Source organism: Numida meleagris, chromosome 2 (assembly GCF_002078875.1).
Source record: "Numida meleagris isolate 19003 breed g44 Domestic line chromosome 2, NumMel1.0, whole genome shotgun sequence".
NCBI lineage: Eukaryota > Metazoa > Chordata > Aves > Galliformes > Numididae > Numida > Numida meleagris.
In genome coordinates, this window is record NC_034410.1 from 128677372 (window position 1) to 128693267 (window position 15896).

Genomic DNA, 15896 nt, shown 5'->3' on the forward strand with positions numbered 1-15896 from the left:
TGGCAGGAGACAAACTCACAGCATGTCTATAACACCAAGTCCTGCTTGGGCTCACTTGGCACCATTTTAATACACAACAAAAACGGGGATGATTCAAGATGTTGAGTAGATCTTGGCCAAATGAAGTAAGCGTAGCTTTCCTTTGCACATCTCATTACTTTTTGCCCCATAATCTCCCTTCAGGTGAGCTCATAAGAAATGCTGATATTTTCAGTACAATATTTTAATTTTGGTTGAGACCTTTACCATGTCTGAAGTTTCTTCATCTGATTTTTGCAGAACTCAAATATATTATCTTAAAAGAGACATCGGTGGAATTCTAAATATTATTATTTTATGATTTTTTTCCAAATTATTTACTTACAACATTAAAGTAGAAAAGAGTGGGCAGCAGAGGAAGTGGGTCTCTCTCCCAGATCTGCATTTATTTTGCAGCACAGTGCATGAAGACAGGGACAAAAATGTCTTGTTCCATCTATTCAGTGATTGTTTCTTTACACAAACAAATATTTGTTTGCCTAACAATTATCTAAGCTGTACTAACAAACTTGTTTTTTATTCAACATTAATTGTAGCACTAGACCACAGCCACCTCAAGTCCAGAGTGCCCTACATGACTTCACTGCAAAGTGATGAAAGACAATAGAAGATGGTGCCAGAAATGTCTGGATCAAGTCCATTGTGTTAAAAATATATTGCATACATCAGAATCTGATTGCATTGTGCTCATGTACGTATTAGTATTGCTGTTGCATGCTGGAAAAAATACATTAAATGCCTTCTGTGATCATTTATTTCCCTGGTATTTATAATTAGAATCACTGTGCTGTTTTGATGCCAATCAAGAGTAGAGTCCTATTTTGCTAAGGACTGTACAAACATTGGACATGCTGTACATTGGGCAGTGGAAAACTGTCCAAATATCTCAGCTAACTGCAGAGGAAGTATGTCTGGAACCCACAACAGCATAGCTGCATCATCATGGCCTTGCACTCAAATTAATTGTGTAGGGCATATTAGTATCAGAACTGTGCCCCACTATCCCTAGGATTCACATTAGTTTTTTTCAAAATGCTGCAGAGCACTTGGAATAAGTGAGGGCTCTTTCCGCCCGCCTGCGAAAACTACAAACTAGAGGTTTGTAGGCAGCTTGTGAGCTCTTTTGCCTAAAGTATGAACAGAGCTGCTGGATCTCCAGCAGCAGAAAGGGATTTGTATACAAACAAGTTTTAAGAACTACCTGCCGATTTACTTAGCTACCTTAAAAGGAATTCATGTCTCTAATGTAACAGTCATTGTTTTTTCTTGTATGTCATATGAATTTGGACTCTCATACGCGTATCAGATATTATGCTTTAAATATTATTACAAGTATGTTATGTTCAACTAACTGTTCAGACTGAGTGGTGAGTTGTAGTCACAGGCTCCGAAGTCTCCCTGACAATAATAGCACTTCTGTCATATGCTGCATGAATGGCTGTTGACTAATTATTTAGTTTTAGACATTTCTGGCAAAGCTGCCCATGCTTGTTCATTTACGTTGCTGCTGCAAGGACAATCCAATGGAAGTAACTTCTGTTTGGAGTAAGCCTTGTGACAAAGCATGACCTAATGCAGCCTGCAATTACAGCACACAACATAGTGCTTAGATGAGTACCTACAACCTGCAATAAAACTTCTTTCCTTATTGTCACCTAAAGCAGCTGAACTCTTATTGTGGCACTGTGGACCTCAGTGGCGGACAAAGAACAAGAAGCATGGGGTTACCATCATTCCTCTGTTGGTATCCTTACTACCAGACCCAGAAGTGGCATAAGAGCAACTGTGTTAGCATTGGTTTGCTACAGGATTACCTATGTATTGAATAAGCAGCTGTGATTATCTAAACTGGTGGAACAACATAAAAAAATAGCAGACAACCTGAGTCTGTAGTCACATCACATCTCAGAAGAAAATCTTGTCTTTCTTTCTTTGGATTTAGCTTCTCAGGAGTAAGGAACAGAATCCGCTTGCTGATACCTGAAAAAAATTTCTGTCACTATTCTGTCACTAAAATCTCTTACAAAAACCTGTTTTGTTGTTGTCACTTTTTAAAATGTGTATACACATTGGTCTAGAAAATGTTATCGTAAAGACACACACATACACACATGAAAAAATGCACCTGAGTTTAAGGTCTAGACACAAAATAAAACAATGAATTTATGGGCAAAACTATTTAAATAACAGTCAAATAATTTGGAATAATTAACCAGTCACAGAAAGTGTGCAACTGTTCATCAGATCCACAGAATTCATAGACAGAATGAAGGACTAAACTATGAATGCTATTTCAGTTTTAGAGCAGACAAACCTGAGGACTGAGGTAAAGAGGAAAAAAAGAAGAACTGAATATTGCAAAGGAGAGAAAAACCCAAGACAGAAGACTTCATGATTAAAAAGAACATAAAAAATCTCCTTGATACAGGAGATTTTAGACAGAACATTTCATAAACAGCTTTCAAAACCTAAGAGGCTAATTAGCTACTGTAAAAGGAGCTATTAGAAAGCATACATTTTTTTTTGTGTTGCATTTTTCGTTTTCTATATTCAATTTATTTTTTTCTTACGCACAATTTTTGAAGCAATTATCTTTTCAAGTCGCATACTGACACTGGTAACATTCCTATTATTAATTAAGTTAAATTAAAACCTGCACATACATCATGTCCCCACTGCTCATTAAGACAGAGATAAAGTCTGAAGTAGTAATCCAAGAAAAAAAAAGTGGAGTAAACTCTAGTTTTGTAGTGGTAACTACGTTCTACAGGCGGATAGTTCCGGAAGAAATTGCAGCCAATCTGATGTGTCAATATTTTGCGCAAAGAGATGTTTTTTTTCATCTTTTGTTGAGTCCAGTTGATCTTTAGCCACAGTTCCAGATCATCCCTCTGTTATGTACACCCTTCACACCCAGGTGAAGGACCTTGAGTTGGAGAGCAGAACCTCAGGCAGAGGAGCTCTGTGTTGCTTTATTGCACTTCAGAGTGTAGTCAGACTTCTTCCCAATATGTGCTAGAAGTGATTTCTACAGTACTCCAGAACCAAAACTGAAGTATGTTGTTTTTCTTTCACAGTAGTTGTATTGCTCTTTTAATATTCTTAACAGATTTTGCTTGGCTTAGCCATACCTAATGCCTTTTCATAGATATGAGTTACAATTTGGGGAATAGCAGACTGTGCATGGTTTGGTTTTAGAGGAGGGCATTGGTTGTGACTGCTCTGCAGAGTAGCTGATAGCTTCAGAGGGAGGAGGTTCCCCAAGAGGAACTAGGCATTTAGAGAGGGATTATATTACTTCGTGGTTACTCTTCTTTTCTACTTTCCTGTTCAGTAGGAACCAATATTCAGAGTTGTAACTTGGGTAGTAACATGAGTGAAACTGATTTGGCAAGACTAAGCCTACTCTTAATTCCTACAGAGATGATATCTCTTAGGTGAGGGTTAGTGAGAGCTGTCAGTCACATGACCTAACTGTAGACCCCAACATAAACCACAAGTTAGCCAAAGTAAAGGAGAGGGCTTCCAAGATACTCTCAGTTGCTAACTACAGACATAGTAATTGACAACCACTGGTTTGAGCAAAAGCCTTTGAAGAAGTATTACATGTTTCCACTTAAACTTCTGAGCATGAATTATTATGTCAAAGGTCCAAAATGATAGTAGGCACACACAAATAAAATATGTGTTATATTCATATTCAGAAATCTATAATTTACATTACAATATACATTATTTCTTATCTGGGCACCTTAATATAATAGTGCCAATTCCAAACAGTCTAGGAGTCATTATAGGTCTTGGGCCTCCCCCCCAAATCACATGCTTATTTAAAAATCATAAGGCTCTCAATAAGACTTTGTGTATGACTTGACTCATAAAATTTGGCAGTGCCATGACACAGTCATCCATTTTAGCTAAGTCAAACACCTTCTGGTAATATGTTAAGAGTGTCAGGGGTCTGTAAAGATCTACAAGTCCCTGGGATGAACATGAATGTTTTAGTTATGAAGTGTGTGCAAAATGAACATGTAAAGTAGAACTAAAGGCAGGTGTTTTTTATGTTTGGTTGGTTGGTTTTTAGTTTGTTTCCAATGCAAAGGCATTTTATAGAGCACGCTAGTCTACCCTGACAAAACTACCTTTAATTAAAAACTACTATATGAACACACCTTTATTTGTCTATTTAGACCAGTATGAAACTGTAGAGAAGATAGAGAAATTGCATTTCAGGACTATTTAAAACACAAGAAAACGTGAAGGGAAGGTTGAGATTATGACATCCAGATTTTGTAACCTGCTCTTCAGAGACCGTATCAACAGTACATTTTACATCTGGTCATTGGAGCTATAGGAGTAAATTAAGGCCTAAATGTTTGCATCCCATTTGTATCTTTCTGTACATCTGCTTTAAGTGAGACTTAAGTGAGACTGCCTTGCATTCCCTGTTCCCCTGTAGCCACAAAAATCAGGGTGTCAGAATTAGCATGGTAATTCGGAGAAGCATTTCAGTATATTAATAAGTGCCTTTAGGACTAGACTCAGTTGATTTATATTGTAGATTTCAATTGTGCCAGACAGTTTTGCACTTCATTTTTCCCTTTCAAGCTTTAGTCCTACAATGTAACATTGCTTATTTATTGTAAATGATGTTTTCAATATATTATTGTCTGGCTTGTAGAAATCTTTGACATACCCCAAGTGAGCACTGTATTATTGTTTGTGGCAGTATTCAGAGATTTTAGAGCTAGAGGCTGTATCATGAACTGCAGGAATTAGCATTGTTCCCTGAACAAAATGAAGCTTTACTAATATCAGGGTTTCCTGAAACCATGCTTGGATCTAGCTACAAATTTTCCATTTGTGAAAAGTTCAACCATTTGTTGAAGTTTTGCTTGTCTGCAAACAGACAGCTGGCTTTTACTCACAGGAAAAAAAATGATTACAACTAATAGACAAAAGGTTCTGTTTGTTTGTTACAAAACAGCTGCTTCTAATCTACCTTGGATTTCCTCTAGTATTACAGTATCAAGGAGGACGTGAGCAAACAAACAAGAGGACAATGAGATCCTGAAGGGCAGATTTCCAACACCAGAAAACCCACTCGTAGTGGATTCAAATGTAATCTGATGCAATAGCAATGTAGTTCACTGCAGTCATTTATTATATTGTCCTTTAGCTCCAAATGTGCAGAATATTTTTCTACTGAGCCTGCATAATTGCATTGCAGGAGATATCTAGGACTCATGGAAATTCTGGCAGCTGGGATCATTGTCTTCTGAACTAGCATGTGAGGCTCTTAAAATTCAGAAGAACATTGTTATTTTTCACAGTGTTCAAATTTTACTTGTTTATTCATGACTGTCCAGGGCAAAAGGATAAAGACAAAGGCTCTGTCGATAATAAAGCCTTCATCATTATCTGCAATCCTGTCCCTGATGGCTGCTCTGTGTCACAGAAACCCAGCTAGCTGACAGTGAACACCCGTCTCTCATTTCATTCCCCAGTGCCACCCTCCTCATTCATTGCAGATCTAGAGCTGGAAGGATAAAACTGAGGGGAAGCCAATATTTCCTCACACGTAATCTGTGTGTCCTGAGACAGTATACACTCTGGCCCTGCTGTTAATCTCTAAATCCCCTGAACAGATAATACTTTCTAGAGAAGCTGCTGTAGACACTGAGAAGACGATAAAACTCACTTGGTTGCTTCCTTGGAAGACTTCAACTTCCCAGGCTGAACACGTACATAAAGCAGGAACAAATCCCTGTCTTGGTCTAGCAGTTTCCTCCTGTGGGAAGAGATAAAACCTGTGCTGAAAATAGGAGCAGAACTATGAAACTTCATTCCAGCAATCTGGGACATCGAGAGACCTACCAAGACAACTTTCAGCTCTGTTGCTACTTGCAGGGACTTTGCTGGCTTCCTCTGGGCTTGGCACAGGCCCAGCACCTCTTGCTCAGAGGAGTAAGGTGTCCCTGACAAAGGAAAGGCCATTAAAACCTCCACAAATTGCTGCAACTTTCCAGCGAGCTTTAGAGTTCTGCTCATTAGTTACTTATTTTCTGCTCTTCCAACCAGCACCACAGAGAAGTGAAACGTATCACATAGCTTTTGGTTTGCTGCCAATTGCAGCTTCCCATTAAACAAACCCAGGTGAAATTCTCACTCTCAGTACAGACAGTTCTGCACAGGATGGCCCATTCTGCCTGCAAGACCTAGGACAATCTGTGGCATTTAGACTTTGCCAGAAGGAAATAGGAAAGGAAGGTCAAGAATAATTCAAGATTGGAGTGCTGCTGACAGGACTACCCCAGGAGCTGGCGCAAACCAATCTTGTTCGACAGGAGGCTAAATTGAGAGATAACATTATGAGTATGCCACAATTATTCTCAGTGACTGTGAGAAAAAAAAAAACCCCACAAAATCTTATTGAGTCCAGTTTCCAAGGTAAAGAATGAGATAGTGCTCATCATTTCCATGTAAACTGAGAAGACATGGATGGTGGATGTCTCACAGCAGGAATGCATGGTGCCGATAGCTCAAGGACTCTGATTTCAAGTATAATATAAAATGTGTGGTAAACTCAATTAAAGAATCACATCTATAAAAGACAAGTACAATCATGAAATGGATGTCAGGAAATTCAGCAAACTCTTATTGCAACTCATTAATAGAAAGCCAATTCATCTGCTTTCTTTTTAAAAAAACTGAGGGCAGCACAAAAGCAAAAGACACATCCATGAACTAAGGATTCATGAAGAGGAGATATGCAAATACCCTGCATTGAGATAAGGCCTCTGATTCATTTTAATGCAGCCATCAAGCTTCATCTCCTGGGAAATGCTCTCCATGTATAGATGTGCACCAAGCACCTGGAAATCTCTGGAGTGAAATTTACAGCTGCTAGCACAAATTGTTTGCAAATTAGGTTTCGCTGGAATTTCAAGCTTCCCCCTCCCCGCACGCCTTCATTTTTTCCTCTCCAAGAAAACCCCCCAGCTCATAAAAGGAACATACAAACATTTTTTATTTTTTTATTTACATATAAATTATGCACACATATACGTGTGAAGGAAAAAAAGTACTTTGAATTGCAATACATTCAAAAGTGAATGTAATTTAGCAACGGATTCACCTACAGCCTTTATTCTGTCTTTCATTATGCAGCATACTCATAATAAACGAGTATTTATTCTCTTACTGCTCTTCTTAGATGGCCAGCACAAAATATTCCCAGTGTCAAATGGTTTATTTTTTAAACCTACTGCTTATCTGTTCAAGACACTTTGGAAGCTGTATGTGTAGAGTAGAAACCCCTTGACTAATAATTATAATTAAGTAATGAAGATTATGTCACTATATCTGGTGATCTGGCAGGTAAGGGAATACACGAAGAAACAGAATATATAAAGATGAACAAGTCTAGAAGATATGGATCCCATAGTCTTCAGAGAATTAACTAATAAAATTACTGAATGACTTGTAATTATATTTTGTAAGCTAAGGGAGTGCCAGAAACATGTCTGAGGAATTGGAAACGAAAAGATGGATTGATGAAAACTATTGTTATATATAAAGAAATACTAGTAATTACAATTTGCTAAACATATCTTGAACTGTAGTAAACCTCATTAAGGTAATAAATAAGAAAATCCATACATACCTACACTGGTGAGGACTACAAACCAGTCAGTGGATGCAGATGCAAAGACATATGACACTTCAATATTTTAGTTCAGATTTTGATCAGGTAAGTTTTAGATACAGCTATAAAATCTCATAGGACTTAGAACCTTGGAGAGGTGAGCAGTTCTGTACTCAGCAGCAACGTGAGTTTGCAGTTCCTCTTCAGTCTGATACTACAGTGGTAACCAGCACAATTGTCTAGTTAAATACAGCAAAAGCTTTCATTTAAAAGAAAAAAAGACTTTATTCCAATTTTGATATACACATTCAAGAAAAATTTCCAGTTACCTTGAAATAGCATGGGCAGAATTCTAGATAAATTTGAAGTCAATAACAAAATACCCATGAACTCCTCGGGGAGCAGACAACACTTCATGCAATTTTATTCAACCTATTTTTTTTATACTGCAGCTATTTGCCATGGTCTGCAGGTACATTGTAAGGGATGAGGGGCACAGATCCCATCACATGTGGTCGCTCAGCTGCTCCCCTGGGGCAGGTGTTCATGTGTGCCAGGTGGCATGCTTTGTTCTGGAAGTGAAATGGGAATATCCTGCCAGATAACTCAATTGGTTCTTTACCGAAACACTGCAATGCATGTGAATGCAGGAGGTGAAGCGTAGCTGGAATCAGGCACACATGCCATGTGGCTACCATCCGGATTTGGCCCCTGCAGGGAGCTATACAATTATGCCACTGTGCAGAGACTGCCAAGCAAAAGGTCTGAGGCCATACACCTCCTCACCAGAGTGACTATGCATGCGCTTAAATCCTGGTGTGGGCTGTGCTAGCAACTGGCAGCTGCAACGAAAAGGGAATTTACAATCACATTTCACTTTCATAGCATTACATTGTCACTCTTATACTGCCAGGTTATCTGACCTATATTTCATCCTCTCCAAAGTAGCTTAACTTGTGAGAATATTCCTCTGAACATTTTTAATTCAGCAGCGTACCTGGTACTGATTATACTACAGGAGCTCTGAGTTTTGCCACAGGTAGAATGACTTCCTACATTTCTTTAGCTTGCTCGGCAAACAGTCATTTAAGAGTAATTACTAACAAATTAAAAAGTCGAGTTACATGTTACAGAAATACAGAGGGATTGTACAGTGTCTTAGTCAGGAAAATACTCTTCAAAACAAGACATCATCAAAGACTGGCAAATTGAAAATGTAAAACAGCTGTTAGATAACCAATTTACCAATTCATCTGCAGTCATAATAAAACAACAACAAAACAACAACAAAACCCAAAGTACTGCTGTAGCTGCTCATTGATGTAATGCAGAAGATAGATTTTCAGCAATTAGATGTTATAGAATGAAATACAGTAAATACACATAAGGAAAAAATAATACACATATATAAAGACAATAAATAAAAGAAAATGCCAGTTTCTTAGTTTCAGTAGACTCTAAAGACATCCAAATGAAAATCTTTCAATGCTTTTCTAGTACTTATTTTTTAAATATTGTACTTAGAGATTACCTTGCTGGTTCTACAGAGCACCAAAATAACAGATCCATCATCTTATATTTTACAAATCTGTAGAGTTCTGGTAATAGGTCTGGCATAAATAGGTCCTCAAATGCTGTTTTTCATTGATCTAAATACAAAGGAAGCAGGTGTATTTTCTTCCACTGCGGCAGGTAACATTTCACAAAAGAATGAACAGACTAACCAGTCAACAAAACCTCATTATGATTGCAAGAATATTAAACACCATCGTATTTAGTTGTTACAATTATTAAAACATTTGGCTTGTGTGTCATGAACTCCCTGCAGGGTAACCCAAGTTTAGCATTATGTAAACAACAGCAGTTTTCTTAGCAGAGGGAAATCTAAAGTCATACCATGAAAATATTCAGTGTAGAAGAACTAGCAGGGTTGTTTCCTCCACTTCATTAATATACTGTGTTTTAAAAGTCAAGATTTTCCATAGTAGCAGCTACAGTGAGATCCTAGTTAGTGTATTAAAGTAATAGATAACTGCAGTATCACAGACGTACCTCAGTCTGTTGACTACTATGGATAGCTCCTTCAGTTGCAAAAATGCCTGTGTTATAAATACACAATGGCAACAGTCCCAGAATTAAAATATTATCAGAATGACACCATTGCGAGGATTTTAATTTAAATTCTGTCACAGAATATGAAAACTTCCTTCTATAAACAGTAATAGAATGAATGCTTCCAGCTTAAAAATAATAATTAAAAAAATGTTTTTAAATGTGGTTCATCAGTATTATTACCAAGTAAGACATTTGCTTCAATTCTCCTTTCGATGTCTTCCTTTATTCTGTTCAACAGAGGTCTCTTTCCTTCTCTAAGGAACATTCACACTCACACCTACTTTAAACTTTGCAGCATTAAGCAATCCAATTGTGCTTTTAGAAATCAGGATCTAAAGAAACTTTCCCATAAAATCAGGTAGCTCACACTCCTGTTTTTCTTGTCACAGATAGCTCCGATCTGTGAGCAGCAGCAGTCCATGCCCCAGCTCCACCTCTGAGTTGAGACAGCTACATTTCTTCCCAAACGTGGCATTGGTATTCCTTTCTTAATCCACCTGTGAAAAGGGGTACCCTTTTCATTTCGAGGGGATACATTTTATAATGTGAATATAAATAACTGCTAACAAATTCAGCAAACGCATCCATTAGGATCATACTTACACTTTCTGCCGGCACTAAAAGTATGACAGCACATGCAAAAAACAAAGAAATATTCTCTGTGTTGAAGCTATAGAGTTTTAGGAAGAAGGTATTTGTGCTAGTGTGTTGGAAGAAGCCCATGTCTGTTGTTTGCAGAACACCTGGAGAGCGCCCACAAGTAGGCCAGCATCCTTTGTCCCTGGCAAGGGAAGGAGCAATTAGATTAATTAAATGTACAGCTGAAGGCAAGAGGCAGCAGGGCAAGGCCAAACCCCTGGGAATGAGAGGCTGGCAGCGATGTGCTGCAGCTGCTGCTAGGGGCACACGGGCAGGGCAGCGGGTGACAAGGCCACGGCTGTGGGCAAGGAGCAGGCCAAGCTCCCGAGGGGAAGCTTGCTGGGAAGGATGGCTTAGGAATGCGAGGAAGTAGGCTGTCAGCTGCCGTGTGGTCCCAGGGTGTCCACACAAGCAGGACGCTGTGTAGATTTCTCTGTAAATAAACTGAATTTTGCTAAAGAGAGGCCTTATTGTAAAACTCCATTTCCCCTCCCAGCAGAGTAATTGGGTGCAGCTCTGAATACTGGCTGAGTGCGCAAGTCAGAAAGCAACAAGATAAAGCTTTGAGCTTGGTACAAATGTTACTAAAAGAATCTTTTCAAGCCTATTCTGGAACGTTACAACACTGACTTCTCCTCCAGCCTTAGCCCCAACATTCACTGCCACTGCTCTCAGAGGTTCCTTTCTTATTGCAAGTATGTGAAAGGCATAAACACAAGATAGTTGCCTCCTCACAGGAGCTGCCTTTCATGCCTGTCAGGTTTCAGAACAAAGTCCAACTGCAGATGATGTGGGAAAACAAACCCTAAAATCAGGAAACTGATTGCAAAGAAGTGGGAGGAGGCACCCGAGAAACAGTTATCTCTCAATAAGGTTTATTTATATTTGCATCAGTGTGGAAGTCATATACTGGCCCTGGTTGTTTTTAAAGGGGCTGCGTTTGGGAAGGTATGAGAGAAGAGTGATGAATCAGGGGAGATCACAGCTAAGCAATTGCTAGGCTCGTTATCAGCTTGCTTCCTCCAGCTCTCAGCCCACCCAAATTGTCCCTCCAAACATACTGACAGCATGCAAAAGCATAACACTTATCTTCTGTAATACCTCAGCACACAATTAGCCTGGGGAACTTATAGGATACCGTGTTTTTGCTTTATGATAAAGCCCCGTACATTGCTAAAGGAATATTATTATTCAATAAGCCCGTGTTTCTTTGTGCTTTATTCCAAGATTAAGCATCCTATCATGCCACAGTCAAAAGAGTGCATTATCACCTGAACGCATGGGGATTTAACAGGAGAAAAGATCTCACTCTACAGATGTGAGCACTGAGTAACTTTACCAATCGTAGGGCGATTAATCCTCACTACTTAGGGCAGTTTATGCTCTCAGGTGTTTCAATCTATGGATGTGTCTTCAGTATTGATACAATTGGCCAATAATACAAAACTTCATTTGCACTGTATATTCAGTTGTTACGTGAAAGTATATTTAATTATTGAAAGGGTTCTTTTTCTTTGAAAACAACTATATTTTAAGTTTGGGGCACTAGGATATGATAGATAATATATATTCAAACTAAATAAAAGTAACATTCGCACTGTGAATTATTTTCTTTTCCCTCTTGCTGGGAACATTCCCTCCATCCCTACGAGTAACCATAAATCTTTTTCTGTAATGCTCTGCTAGCTTTAATAAGTACAGCACAGTAGCCAGTGCTGGTTTTCACTTACTGTAGCTGAATGTTAAGCAGCATTGCAAAATGTTAAGTTGCAAGATAACTGACTAGTTTTATTAAGACTCTTTAGGGAGATTGAGAATTAACAATGCTTCTCACCTCCTTCTTCACACTCCAATAGAAAAAATGCTAATTTACTATTAACGTAGTCACAGCTGTCTCCCATTCCATTTTCTCCGTTTCACAATTCAGGCAGGAACATATGTGCTGGCACTGTGCGTCTTTGATAGAAAAACAGTTGGAATTCCTTTCAGCAAAGACTCTGCTCACAATACTTCATACAAGAGAGAGAGAAAACTTGCAATATTCAGGATACAAAGAAACATACATTGGAACTACAGCGCCTTTGCATATGATCTTGTTGATAACATCCTGGTGCTTTATGGCCAAGTCCTAATTAGAGCTGTCTACCACCTGACTCCTGAAAAACAAAACATGAATTTAATTCTCTTAACACTGACAGTGGCATTATGCACTGAGCAGGTGTGCTTGCGCTGTTGGACTGAATTTCTTGCAGGAGTCCTAGTCTCTGCTCACCCATACTGCCTAGATGGTGTGGCTGCAAGGAGGCAGGCAGGCAGTTTCATGGTACCCATGGCCACAGAACTTTGCTGAATTCCAGTTTGCAGACCTGCAGCCTGTGAGGTACCCTGTGCTCCTCGCCGTGCCTGTGCCCAGTGCTGTGTGCCATGGAGCAGCCATCCCCTCTTCATATCCCATGTAACATCAAAGGAGGCAATGAGGGTGGGCACTGGGTTCCTACTAGTGCCATGGTTCAGTTGCAGTGGATCTGTCCTATGTTCACATGCACCAATCAGGAAAACATTCCATTGGAACATGAAACTTCCATGTGGAACGTGTTCATTCCTTTGAAAAAGATTATCAGTCTGGAGCAGCTCAGCAGGTTTACCCTTCCTATCACAAGCTGGACAAGATCCTTCACAAAGAGGCTGTCACCAAGACAGACAATCCACCCTGTCAAAACCAGTTTAGAAGACACAATGGGCAGACCATTCCTTCCCAGCCCTGTCTGTGGCCACTGCAGGGACAGCTTCCCTCCACATCTTAGCAAATGAAAGCTAAGATGCCCTTCAGCTGAAGGCTGAGTGGAAGGCAATGCCATGTGGAGTTCATATGGCAAGAAAAAGACATGAAATATGAGACGTCAGAAATATGAACATCTATGCCAAGTTTTTGTGGCTGATTTTTGCCTACTCCTGTTAAGCTGCCCATAATCAGAAAAGACAAATTGCAGCATGTTCACGGCTTCTGCGACACCCAGCCACCATGCCCACTGGCAGCCTTCATGAGGGAGAGCTCACACCTAAGGGATGGGGAGGGGCAGAGCATCTGGGTCTCTGAGTGAGCAACAGGCCCCGCTAAGTATATCGTCTGAAAATCAAGGACCCGATTCCCAGAGGGAAATTTTAAAGGATTTCCAGGCCTAGAAGGAGAGAGAAGGATGAGATTTTTGCCTTTTGGGTATAGATACCTCAAAAAGAACTATTAAAAAGCACACATTCCTGTGGGTATTGCTATTGTCCTCAGAGGGACAGATGCATTTTCTATGTGATGTAAAAGTCAGAGGTTTTTCTACTGCCATTAATAATACAGAGTTGCCTTGTTTTGCTGAGCTGAGGCTAAATACTGATCTCACAACAGGCAGGCTTTTTAAGATAGTATTTCAGCTCAGATCACGGCCTGTCTCAACCTCTTCATCTCCCAGGGTGCAGCATGCATCCTGTTTGGTAGGGGAACAGAGGTCTGAAAGCATCTACTGTTTGTTTTTTTACAGGAGTTGTCTCCTGGCAGAAAGAAGAGAGGATTCTTTCCTCCTCTTGAGGTTTTGTGGATGCTACGGGCTGTGTCAGACATGGCAGGACAAGTAGTCTCACCACTGCATTCTGGTTTCCTTACTCTAAAGCTGCCATAAGCAAATGGGACACTGGCCCATCTTTGACTGGAGACTTTGGTGAAATATTTTGCAAACTTGTAAAATACCTTGTGACTGCTCCAAAGTCAAATAACATCAATATAAGGTGACAAATTGAGTCAAAGTCTGTATGTACTTGTCCATTCATTGCATGAGCTAAGTGACCGATAAAGCTGTAGCAATAGCAAAAAAAAGATATAGGTGCTAACGTTTATATGCAGAGGGGAAGGCATTCTGTAAAATTCTAAGGGAACACCCTCAGTTTTGCTATTTGTGTAGTCACAACCCCAAAATAAATAAAGGACAATAATAAATAATCGTGGTTGTGCCTGATGTAGAGGAGTGTGTGGTGGAGTACGTTGTCCTAGCAGCCTCTGGTGGTGTCTCATCACCCAGTGGCACTTCTGCCCAGTGATGGCTTTCCAGAGCTGTAGATATGACAGTATGTGGTGGGCAGAAAAAGGCTGGCAGGTGCCACAGCCACCGTTAATTTCTTTTGACACTGGGGAAAAGGTAAACCTAGGTGAGGTGGGAGTAGGCATTGTATGGCCTTCCAGTCACAGGTCTCAAGTGACTTGCTGTCAGCCAGGGAGCATGAGGCAGCATGGTCATGCAGGCTCTGAGCAGTCTGGTGAAGGGCAAAGACTGAAGGGCTAGACTGCTCATATCCCAGGTGATATGAGCACAGAACGATGAGGTGCCAGAAACTGCTAAAGCCTTAGCAGGCTTTAGCAAGCTGGTTTGTAACATCTCATTTTCTCGGATACAATAGGTAATTTTATTGGGATTCAAACTTCTCTGGTGCAAAGGAAACATTTAATTGCTTACACACATTTTAATGGTTCTGCTTTTAACCAACAATTCTATTCCTGTCAGAATACTATAAAGACAAACAAAATGATTTCACAATAAATTGTTAGTCATTAAAATGTTTGAGGACAATTTTCTGAAGCACAAATGGAAGTTTTCAGTTTTCTGGAAATCTCAAACTCTACCAGCTTACAAGACTGGAGATACATTATTCTAGCAAGCTTAAAAATAATGTTAGTTATGCTAAAAACAATGAAACTTGATTTGATGACACACAGACACATTGTCAATGCCTGTATTTTTCGTGTATTGAAGGCCAACATCATTCCTTAATCTTAGTTATGATGTCGTTCTATCTTATTATCATTTTTAAATGTCTATTTTCAAACTGCTAGATCACTAAAGCAAAATAGTAACTTTTAAGTAAACAACAAAATAATTTTAAGAACACATTGAGAAACAAATGAAGCTACAAATGAGTTTCTGCTGTAACTGTAATTCAATTTCTCACTAAGTGTGATCAGCTCTTCCCCTCTTTGTGAGCAGTGGGATAGACAGGACCTGTCATTTGCTCAATTACCAGATGTAGGGCTGGTGGGGCAATTTTTTTCTGGTGATGACTGCTTTGGGTCATCAAAGATATTAGGGCAGAATAATTGGTTGATTACAAAAACAGTGAATTGGAGCACTGATGGTCCTTTCTCTGGCATTAGAGAGGATGTATCATCAAGACTGCCTGGTCTTAATTCTTTTCATTATAAAGCAGATGTAGAAGACAGCAAAGTCTTAATCTCTCTGCCTCAAGCTATGAGATAATTAAATGTGCAACAAGTTAAATACCTCTCTGCTGGAGAGGTAAGGGCAATGGAAAGGCCAAAGGTGGGCAAAAGGTGCCCAAGAGCTGGGCAGTTGAGCCGCCTCTTTTTAGTGTCAAACCTTATTCAGTCATAAACCAAATCACCTTTGTATTCCTTTGC

At 39.5% G+C, this 15896-nt stretch overlaps 1 long non-coding RNA gene across 1 annotated transcript; it reads right to left on the reverse strand.

The window, feature by feature from the left end:
• LOC110393345 lies at positions 405 to 6070 on the reverse strand. Its single transcript, XR_002434966.1, has 3 exons — positions 5917 to 6070; positions 5741 to 5830; positions 405 to 2019 (listed from the first exon to the last, which is right to left on the reverse strand). It is a non-coding gene; the product is annotated as an uncharacterized LOC110393345 (long non-coding RNA).